We start from the raw sequence: 12,280 nt of genomic DNA on the forward strand, positions 1-12,280 counted from the left end.
CAGAATCATCAGGATATGTTGAAGCGTTCCAGAGTTATAACGTCATAAAGGGACGGTGGTCAGAATTGTAAAAATTGGCCTGGTCATTAACGTGCAAACCACCCTTGGGGGTGAAGGGGTTGAATAAATATAAATAAAATAATGAATTTAAAATTTAAACATATAGCAATCAAATATTAAATAAATACAAATATAAAATATATAAAATATAAAAAATAAAAATATATATAAAATAGAAAATAAAGAAAATCTAAATATAAATAAATATTTAGAAAACCATGTATCATTTTCTTTACACTTTACAAATACTTGCTACTTTGCGTCGGTATCACACAAAATCCCAATTAAAATAAATTTAACTTTGTGGGTGTAAAGTGTGAAACAAAATGTGGAAAAGTTCACACGATATGAATACGTTTTCAAGGCACTGTAAATAGAAGATATGAGCAAAATGCTAGAGAAACTACAACCCGCAGCAGTGATTGCTAGCCACAGGTTGCAGACCATGATTGCAAAGTTGCAAGGTTTTAACAAGTTTTCTGAATGTAGAAATTGACTTAGCAAAATACCAATTACTCTGGTCCTCAGAAGTTGTCTGCTCCTCGCATCCAGCCGCACTAATGATCATGTCTGGAGGGGCTTTAAAACTTTGACTGGTGAATTTTCTCCAACAAAAGGCAGACTTAGCACAGCATGGGAGATGATCCCATTACTGAACATAACAGCAGCAGGAGGCATTAAGGAGCTTATTTTATCATCACAACACTTAGGTTTCACAGGGAAACACCAGACAAAAGGAAAATGATTTAGAAAAGCGCAAAACGCTCCATTCAGAAGCTGCAAAAAAAAGGGGAAGGAGAATGAGTCGGCCTAAGACTGTTTGCGTATGAGCTAATAAGCCATCATAAGAAGCATAGGTAATACATAAAAGCAGAAAAAAAGAAATAAAAAAAAAAACAAAAACATAAAAACCCATTAAAGTAGATGTCTACCCTTGGACTCCAGTTGTTTTTTTTATTCTGTACAGATCCAATATTTTTAATATTTTTTCTTGATATATCTTTATATTCAGTAGGTAACAGCTCAAATTTTCTGATCCATAGAGCCAAATCACTTGTACTGCCAGAGACTTAAAAGAATAAAAGTTTGGATGCCTGCAGCCATCACTAGGGGGAGCTGATGAGCTTACTGCATACAATGAAGAGCACGCTCATCAGCTCCCTCTAGTGGGAGTTATAGGGGGTCACAATTTTACCATTTCATGCTATGCCTACAAAGGAAATTTGGAGCTCTGCGACAGGAAAAAAAATTGAGTTTTGATACGTGTAAATATAAAAAAAAAAATAACAACCACAAACGTTTTGTCAAAAACTAACTTTAATTGAACCTTTAATAAATTGTTTCTGATCCAAAACATCCATATCGTGGTTCAGGCAGCATAAATAAGAGATTTTCCAGCTCCAAAGTTCATGATCCCATTAGTTTCAATGGAGTTAGGATTCAGGTTCAAGTTTGGGTACAGTTCTGGTACCCGAACCGAAGTTTGGACTAAAGTTCCATCAGCTACCAGAACCCGAACCTCCACCTGTCCACTCATTCCAGGTTATTAGATATATGACTCTAGTGGGGAATAATAGATATAAGTTTACAAAGGTCTTTTCCAGTCACATTTATTGGCTCAAAGAGTTTATATGGAAAAACAGGTTCCATTAAAAGAAGACCTATCACTAAGTTAACAGTGGGCAGTTTTTGCTCTCATATTATATCTGTTGCTCCTCTGGGTTTTCTGCTTTTTATTTTTTGTAAATCCGCCATATGGTTCCAGAGATATGGGGCTTTTTGCTTAGTAATTGTATAGTCTATACTATGTGGGCGTGGCTCACAGCATAAAGACACGCCCCCATAGAATGCTGTGAGCCACGCCCTCTTATTAAAGGCCATAAAACTAAGCAATAAGTAAAAAGGCTCATGTCTCTGGAACCGCATGACGAATTAAAAAAAAAAAAATACTCTAGCAATAGTAGCAATAAGATAAAAGCAAAATGTGGCCATTTAAGTATAAGACTGGAAATATGGCTGGAATACAGTGGAATACAAAAGTTTGGACACCCCTAGTCAAAATTATCGTTACTGTGTGTTAAGCAAGATAATGATGAAATGATCTCTAAAAGGCCTGAAGTTAAAGATGACACATTTCCTTTGTATTTTAGGTAATAATATATATATATTTTTTCATCTTTAACATTTTAAAAATTACAAAAAGAAAGATTGGTCGATGCACAAGTTTGGGCACCCTGCATGGTTAATACCTAGTAGCGCCCACTTTTGAAAGTATCACAGCTTCTAAACACTTTTTGTAGCCACACAAGAGTCTTTAAATTCTGGTTTGAGGGATATTCTTCCATTCTTCCTTGGAAAACTCTTCCAGTTCTGTGAGATTGCTGTGTCGTCTTGCCTCCTCTGTTATTTTGAGGTCTAGCCACAGATTTTCAATGATGTTCAGATCAGGGGACTGTGAGGGCCATTTTAAAACCTTCAGCTTTGTGGGTTTTGATGTGTGTTTAGGATCATTATCCATTTGTAGGAGCCATCCACTTTTGAAGTTCAGCTTTTTTCAGATGGTGTTATGTTTGCATCAAGACTTTGTTGAAACTTCACTGAATCTATTCTTCCCTCTACCCGTGAAATGTTCCCTGTGCCACTTGCGCAACACAACACCAAATGCTTAATGGTCGGCAAGATGTTCTTTTCCTGAAATCCTGTGCTCTTCTATTTTAACCTCCTTGAAATAACTTGTTTCCAAAATGCATTAGGCTTGATTAGATGTTCTTTTGCATACTTCTACCACTGAATTTTATGGTGAGGATGCATGAGATGTTTTCTTCTGATGACTCTTCCATGAAGGCCATATTTGTGCAGTTGTTTCTGAACAATGTACCACAACTCCAGAGTCTGTTAAATCTTTCTGAAGGTCTTTTGCAGTCAAGCGGGGGTTATCACTTGACCCTCTAGCAATCCTATGAACAGCTCTCACTGAAAATTGACTTGGTCTTGCAGACCTTATCTTGATCTCCACTGTTCCTGGTAACTACCATTTCTTAATTACATTTCAAACTGAGGAAAGGGCACCTTGAAAACGCTTTGCTATCTTCATATTGCCTTCTGCTTTTGGGGCCTCCACAATTTTCATTTTCAGAGTAATAGGCAGCTGCTTAGAAGAACCCATGGCTGCTGTCTTTTGGCACAAGGCTGATGGGGAAACAAAGGGTGTCAGAAAGAGCTCTACTATGCTGGCCTGAGATCGCATGGACCAGGGTTCAATACTACTCAGACAACACAGGTTAAGGGTAAAACAGAGTGAAGATACTTTATTGAACATTCAAATAAACAACATATAGAACAGTCCCAGCAAAATACCTAAGATGGTGCAAAATTAGAGTCTCACCCTTCTGCTAAGTCACCAGGATTAGAGCACCCCGCTTTAGGCGGGCATCCACAGAGAAGAGGTAATGACAAGCTTAGGAAGCTGAAAGTCCATGGAGGCATGTGGCCAATTGACCGGATGTTTCAAACTTGGCTTCTCCAAACATATTCATGGTTGTCAGGTGACCAGAGGGTTACAATCCTAGCTTCCCCAAACTTATCCATGGCTTCCAGGTGACTGCAGAGTCATAACCTGATTCTCCAAACGTCTCCATAGAGCCAGGTGATGGGATGGTCCTAACCTGACTTCTCCAAATGTATCCATGGCTTCTTTGATAGTCAATGGAGCAAATCTGTCTTATTATAGCTGTCATCTGCAGAATCCAAATCTATGTCCCCCTTGGTAGAGCCATGTTATCCTGGTAGAGTGTTCCTTTATGGAGTCATGGTGTCCTGGCTGTTGTTCTGTCGTCACTCTTGATATAGAGGCATATCCCCCTTATATAGTTCACAAATGAACTTCAAGCCATCATCCTGAGGTTAAGGGGAAGGTGTGATGAGACTAAATGGAGTTGCTTGAGTATTTAATCAATCTGCCTAGTTTGTCCTCCTTTGCAGGCCAACAAACTATCTGTCCTGGTACAATGCGTAATCAATATATTAACAAACATCTATTGTTCAATTACCCTGCATCCCTGACATCCCAGATAACGTATTATGCTGCAACAAACGTCAATTCAAAAGTCAACGTTAAATGCTCATACGAACAATAGCCTGTTTTTTTGACCAACCAAAGAAAAACACAAATTCAAAAGTCAACATAATGATAATAGTCTATGCCTCCTGGCCTACTGAAAATAGATGTCTGGGTAAATTAGATGAAATGCTGTGTCATCACACTGTGTTTTTATAAAGCCAAGAAATTTGCATCACCTGGCCTTTCCTAACGATGATAGTGAACAAGTGTGACGACACAGTATTTCTTCTTAATTATGCCAGATGTAAATTGTAGGCTGCATTGAAATTTGTAAATTTATGAATGGTTGTTATTTACCTTTATATCAGCTCCTACAGTTTATTGTACTGTTATATTTGCAAAACAGGGATGCAGGGTCACTGAACAATGATGTTTACTAATATGTTGATTCCACATTATACCAGGCCATGATGACTTGCAAATAGTGATGAGCGAATATACTCGTTACTCAAGATTTCCTGAGCACGCTCGGGTGACCTTTGAGTATTTTTTAGTGCTCGGAGATTTAGTTTTTCTCACCTCAGCTGAATGATTTATATCTCTTAGCCAGCTTGATTACATGTGGGGATTCCCTAGCAACTAGGCAACCCCCACATGTACTTATGTTGGCTAACAGATGTAAATCATTCCGCTGCGGTGATGAAAACTAAATCTCTGAGCACTAAAAAATACTCGGAGGTCACCCGAGCGTGCTCGGGAAACCTTGAGTAACGAGTATATTCGCTCATCACTACTTGCAAACATTGAAGGATAAACTATAAATAATAAAACAATGCAGGTTAACCTCATCACCCCTTCCCCTGTGAATGTTGTCTTGAAGGACAGTTGTGAACTATCTAAGGAGACTTTGCCTCTGTTCTAAGTGACTCTACAGGATGTCAGCTTAGGGGACCACGACCCCAGCTGGTAGAACACAGATCTGCTTCATTGACCATCGCTAACTCAAAGACATCTGGAAGAATCCCAGTTGGGACAAACAGGTCCCCTGGCCACATACCTCACTGCTCTCGGTTAGCTTCCTAAGCTTGTCATTAACTCCTCTCTGTGGGTGCCCGCCAAAAGTGGGGTGCCACTGGTGGGGGTGGTCAGCCCTTGAAGCGGTTCTAATCACGGAAGCGTGAGACTTGCACTACCTTGGGTTTTTGCATGGACTGTTCTATGTGTTATTTGCCTGTTTTGTGGTTCAATAAAGTATTAACACACTGTTTTACCCTCACTCTGTGTTTTCTGAGTAGTATTATGCCCACTGTAAAAGGAGAGCGGGCATTCAGTGGGATGATCCCTGGTCCGTGCGGTCTCAAGCCAGCGGACTAGAGCACTCGATGACCTCCCGAGTCTTCACAGCAAGCCATAACCTTATCAGGTTAATTAAGGTCTGCAACCTTGGTCAAAGTTATCTGAGCATACAAATCTGCAAGGGTGCCCAAACTTTTACATGCCACTGTATATAGCGTACATTTAATCGTCTCCATTATATTTTCTGTCTGGTTCCAAGTAATTATTAGAATCCTATTGGCTGCTACTGAAATTGTTACCAGCTTATAGAGTTTCTTCTTGATAAGTTTTTGTGCCAATGTCAGAAATGACATTTTCAGCTTAACGTTGGTGGCATTTCTGTTCCGTTGTTTATTGCCTCCAGCTTGGTGCCAATAGTTGCCATGGCAGATGTTGGTCTACTGAAGGTATCATCACCAATATCTTGGATTTCCTGTGAAGTCTAGTTACAGAACTAAATAGGAAGCCGTGATTTCTACTATATTCTACAGAATTGGATCTAAGTATCTATGGAGACTAGAAAAAAGTGAAAACAAAAAAAGTATTGAGAAACAAAAAAAAAACATAAAAATTGGTTCTATATCTATGGAGAAAAAAATGTGAAAATTAAAAAAAAGTTTTAAAAATATAAATAAAAAACATCAAATCACTGCCATTTATAAATAATGATAATCATTTTTAAAAAATCATGTTCAATGTCAACACTTAATATTCCGATCTATCAAAATATAACATTTTGCAACCCATGAGATAAATGCTGTAAAGAAAGAAATTGACATTATACGGTCGTCGCACCCTCGCCCACCCAAAAAAAACAGATATTTTCGATATAGGGGTAGGTGGAGGGGCGAGGAGTAAAGCAAGGCTTGGCTACATCTCTGTCTGTGGTTTTTAGTATTAATCAAATTTACAAAAATTCAAAAAATTAAATAAATACGGTATTAAAAAATACAATAAAAATAAATAAAAATGAAAAAGTGTTGGATTTTCTGACTTTTTTTTAAATGTGCATAATAAATCCCAAAGCCTGATGCAAATGACTCCACAACCTTCACAAAAAAGGGGACATGGCCCCTGAAGGAATGCAGACAGCGCATTAGACAACGGACCCTGAAGAGAACATTCCGGGGAGGACGGATTAAATCTCTTCTTTCAGGGAACAGACTAGAACAAATGTTTTCCTTTGTGAAACCTGTGGGTGTAAATTTGCCATTAGCCACGCTCGGTGCTTCAGTTTGGAAAGTCATGAGAAGAGAAAGGAAAAGATGGGCACAAAGGGCGCCGGAGGGGGGGAGAGGCAACCGCGCTCAGATGCAGCCGCAGAATAAATATGGGATGCAGATTTCAGGCTGTTATTAAAGGGACAGCGGTGACAGCGCAGGACACGGCGGAGCGCGCAGGACACGGCGGAGCGCACGCAGGCGGTTATTTATAGCGGTGTACACGCCGTATATTGCTTAATGATATGGACTTAATTATTTTTCTAAAAGTAAAGGTTTTAATGAGCAGTGAAATGCAAGGGAAATGGAGCTCGTTCCGCCTTCTCTCGTCTATTATGTCTCCCTGTAATAGCGCAATATATATTCCAGTCACATCCTGCCGGGTCTGGAAAGATACCGCTTAGATAATGCGATTGCATCACGGCTTCCACCATTGTAGCTGTGATGTAAATCGCGGACGGCATCTGATCGCTGAAGGTCAGGGGAAGCCGCTGACGACGCACCGCATTTATAACGATATAATAAAAGATATGGGGACCCCGCTAATTTACTAAATTCTTAAACAAAACTAGTAAAAGCGCTGTCATAAATATCAACTGATGCGCTCCATGGTCGGCAGTTCGGAGAACCCCATGATGTTCATTTTTTACCACAATAGGAAATCTGCTCTATCCTCTTTATGTTGACCGGACAGTGCCCCATGATAATGTCATAGCGCTCCCTAAGAGGGTCCTCAATATATTATACCTGGCAGGGGTGCAAAATAAATATATATTAAGACTGAAACTCGGGGTACAGGATAATGACACTGACACTGGGGTACAGGATAATGACACTGACACTCGGGGTACAGGATAATGACACTGACACTTGGGGTACAGGACGAGGACACTGACACTCGGGGTACAGGATAATGACACTGACACTTGGGGTACAGGATAATGACACTGACACTCGGGGTACAGGATAATGACACTGACACTTGGGGTACAGGATAATGACACTGACACTGGGGTACAGGATAATGACACTGACACTGGGGGTACAGGATAATGACACTGACACTGGGGGTACAGGATAATGACACTGACACTCGGGGTACAGGATAATGACGCTGACACTCGGGGTACAGGATAATGACACTGACACTCGGGGTACAGGATAATGACACTGACACTCGGGGTACAGGATAATGACACTGACACTGGGGGTACAGGATAATGACACTGACACTGGGGGTACAGAATAATGACACTGACACTGGGGGTACAGGATAATGACACTGACACTGGGGGTACAGGATAATGACGCTGACACTCGGGGTACAGGATAATGACACTGACACTCGGGGTACAGGATAATGACACTGACACTCGGGGTACAGGATAATGACACTGACACTCGGGGTACAGGATAATGACGCTGACACTCGGGGTACAGGATAATGACACTGACACTGGGGGTACAGGATAATGACACTGAAACTCGGGGTACAGGATAATGACACTGACACTCGGGGTACAGGATAATGACACTGACACTCGGGGTACAGGATAATGACGCTGACACTCGGGGTACAGGATAATGACACTGACACTGGGGGTACAGGATAATGACACTGACACTCGGGGTACAGGATAATGACACTGACACTCGGGGTACAGGATAATGACACTGACACTGAGGGTACAGGATAATGACACTGACACTGGGGGTACAGGATAATGACACTGACACTCGGGGTACAGGATAATGACACTGACACTGGGGGTGCAGGATAATGACACTGACACTGGGGGTACAGGATAATGACACTGACACTCGGGGTACAGAATAATGACACTGACACTGGGGGTACAGGATAATGACACTGACACTGGGGGTACAGGATAATGACACTGACACTGGGGGTACAGGATAATGACACTGACACTCGGGGTACAGGATAATGACACTGACACTGGGGGTACAGGATAATGACGCTGACACTCGGGGTACAGGATAATGACACTGACACTGGGGGTACAGGATAATGACACTGACACTCGGGGTACAGGATAATGACACTGACACTCGGGGTACAGGATAATGACACTGACACTGGGGGTACAGGATAATGACACTGACACTGGGGGTACAGAATAATGACACTGACACTGGGGGTACAGGATAATGACACTGACACTGGGGGTACAGGATAATGACACTGACACTGGGGGTACAGGATAATGACACTGACACTGGGGTACAGGATAATGACACTGACACTCGGGGTACAGGATAATGACACTGACACTGGGGGTACAGGATAATGACACTGACACTGGGGGTACAGGATAATGACACTGACACTGGGGGTACAGGATAATGACACTGACACTGGGGGTACAGGATAATGACACTGACACTGGGGGTACAGGATAATGACACTGACACTGGGGTACAGGATAATGACACTGACACTCGGGGTACAGGATAATGACACTGACACACGGGGTACAGGATAATGACACTGACACTGGGGGTACAGGATAATGACACTGACACTGGGGGTACAGGATAATGACACTGACACTGGGGTACAGGATAATGATACTGACACTGGGGTACAGGATAATGATACTGACACTGGGGGTACAGGATAATGACGCTGACACTCGGGGTACAGGATAATGACACTGACACTGGGGGTACAGGATAATGACACTGACACTCGGGGTACAGGATAATGACACTGACACTCGGGGTACAGGATAATGACACTGACACTCGGGGTACAGGATAATGACGCTGACACTCGGGGTACAGGATAATGACACTGACACTCGGGGTACAGGATAATGACACTGACACTGAGGGTACAGGATAATGACACTGACACTCGGGGTACAGGATAATGACACTGACACTGGGGGTACAGGATAATGACACTGACACTCGGGGTACAGGATAATGACACTGACACTCGGGGTACAGGATAATGACACTGACACTGAGGGTACAGGATAATGACACTGACACTCGGGGTACAGGATAATGACACTGACACTCGGGGTACAGGATAATGACACTGACACTGGGGGTACAGGATAATGACACTGACACTGGGGGTGCAGGATAATGACACTGACACTGGGGGTACAGGATAATGACACTGACACTGGGGGTACAGGATAATGACACTGACACTCGGGGTACAGGATAATGACACTGACACTGGGGGTACAGGATAATGACGCTGACACTCGGGGTACAGGATAATGACACTGACACTGGGGGTACAGGATAATGACACTGACACTCGGGGTACAGGATAATGACACTGACACTCGGGGTACAGGATAATGACACTGACACTCGGGGTACAGGATAATGACGCTGACACTCGGGGTACAGGATAATGACACTGACACTGGGGGTACAGGATAATGACACTGACACTGGGGGTACAGGATAATGACACTGACACTGGGGGTACAGGATAATGACACTGACACTCGGGGTACAGGATAATGACACTGACACTGGGGGTACAGGATAATGACACTGACACTGGGGGTACAGGATAATGACACTGACACTGGGGGTACAGGATAATGACACTGACACTCGGGGTACAGGATAATGACACTGACACTGGGGGTACAGGATAATGACACTGACACTGGGGGTACAGGATAATGACACTGACACTCGGGGTACAGGATAATGACACTGACACTCGGGGTACAGGATAATGACACTGACACTGAGGGTACAGGATAATGACACTGACACTCGGGGTACAGGATAATGACACTGACACTGGGGGTGCAGGATAATGACACTGACACTGGGGGTGCAGGATAATGACACTGACACTGGGGGTACAGGATAATGACACTGACACTGGGGGTACAGGATAATGACACTGACACTCGGGGTACAGGATAATGACACTGACACTGGGGGTACAGGATAATGACACTGACACTCGGGGTACAGGATAATGACACTGACACTCGGGGTACAGGATAATGACACTGACACTGAGGGTACAGGATAATGACACTGACACTCGGGGTACAGGATAATGACACTGACACTGGGGGTGCAGGATAATGACACTGACACTCGGGGTACAGGATAATGACACTGACACTGGGGGTACAGGATAATGACACTGACACTGGGGGTACAGGATACTTGGGGTACAGGATAATGACGCCGACACTCGGGGTACAGGATAATGACGCCGACACTCGGGGTACAGGATAATGACACTGACACTTGGGGTACAGGATAATGACACTGACACTGGGGGTACAGGATAATGACACTGACACTCAGGGTACAGGATAATGACACTGACACTGGGGGTACAGGATAATGACACTGACACTCGGGGTACAGGATAGTGACACTGACACTCAGGGTACAGGATAATGACACTGACACTTGGGGTACAGGATAATGACACTGACACTGGGGGTACAGGATAATGACACTGACATTGGGGGTACAGGATAATGACACTGACACTGGGGGTACAGGATAATGACACTGACACTGGGGGTACAGGATACTTGGGGTACAGGATAATGACGCCGACACTCGGGGTACAGGATAATGACGCCGACACTCGGGGTACAGGATAATGACACTGACACTTGGGGTACAGGTAATTGACACTGACACTGGGGGTACAGGATAATGACACTGACACTCAGGGTACAGGATAGTGACACTGACACTCAGGGTACAGGATAATGACACTGACACTTGCGGTACAGGATAATGACACTGATACTCGGGGTACAGTATAATGACACTGACACTCAGGGTACAGGATAATGACACTGACACTGGGGTACAGGACAATGACACTGACACTGGGGGTACAGCATAATGACACTAACACTTGGGGTACAGGATAATGACACTGACACTGGGGGTACAGGATAATGACTCTGACACTGGGGGTACAGGATAATGACTCTGACACTGGGGGTACAGGATAATAACACTGACACTGGGGGTACAGGATAATGACACTGACACTGGGGGTACAGGATAATGACTCTGACACTGGGGGTACAGGATAATAACACTGACACTGGGGGTACAGGATAATGACACTGACACTGGGGGTACAGGATAATGACTCTGACACTGGGGGTACAGGATAATGACACTGACACTGGGGGTACAGGATAATGACTCTGACACTGGGGGTACAGGATAATGACACTGACACTGGGGGTACAGGATAATGACACTGACACTCGGGGTACAGGATAATGACACTGACACTGGGGTACAGGATAATGACACTGACACTGGGGTACAGGATAATGACTCTGACACTGGGGGTACAGGATAATGACACTGACACTGGGGGTACAGGATAATGACACTGACACTGGGGGTACAGGATAATGACACTGACACTGGGGGTACAGGATAATGACACTGACACTGGGGGTACAGGATAATGACACTGACACTGGGGTACAGGATAATGACACTGACACTGGGGGTACAGGATAATGACTCTGACACTGGGGGTACAGGATAATGACACTGACACTGGGGGTACAGGATAATGACACTGACACTGGGGGTA

General features: G+C 43.5%; 1 protein-coding gene across 2 annotated transcripts in view; it reads right to left on the bottom strand.

Annotated features, from left to right (window-relative positions):
- The window catches only part of ADCY8 (adenylate cyclase 8), a 364,716-nt gene that overhangs the window by 318,224 nt on the left and 34,212 nt on the right, over window positions 1-12,280 (bottom strand). The gene's annotated exons all lie outside the window — the stretch shown is intronic.

Source organism: Ranitomeya variabilis, chromosome 6, assembly GCF_051348905.1.
Source record: "Ranitomeya variabilis isolate aRanVar5 chromosome 6, aRanVar5.hap1, whole genome shotgun sequence".
In the NCBI taxonomy this organism is placed as follows: Eukaryota; Metazoa; Chordata; class Amphibia; order Anura; family Dendrobatidae; genus Ranitomeya; species Ranitomeya variabilis.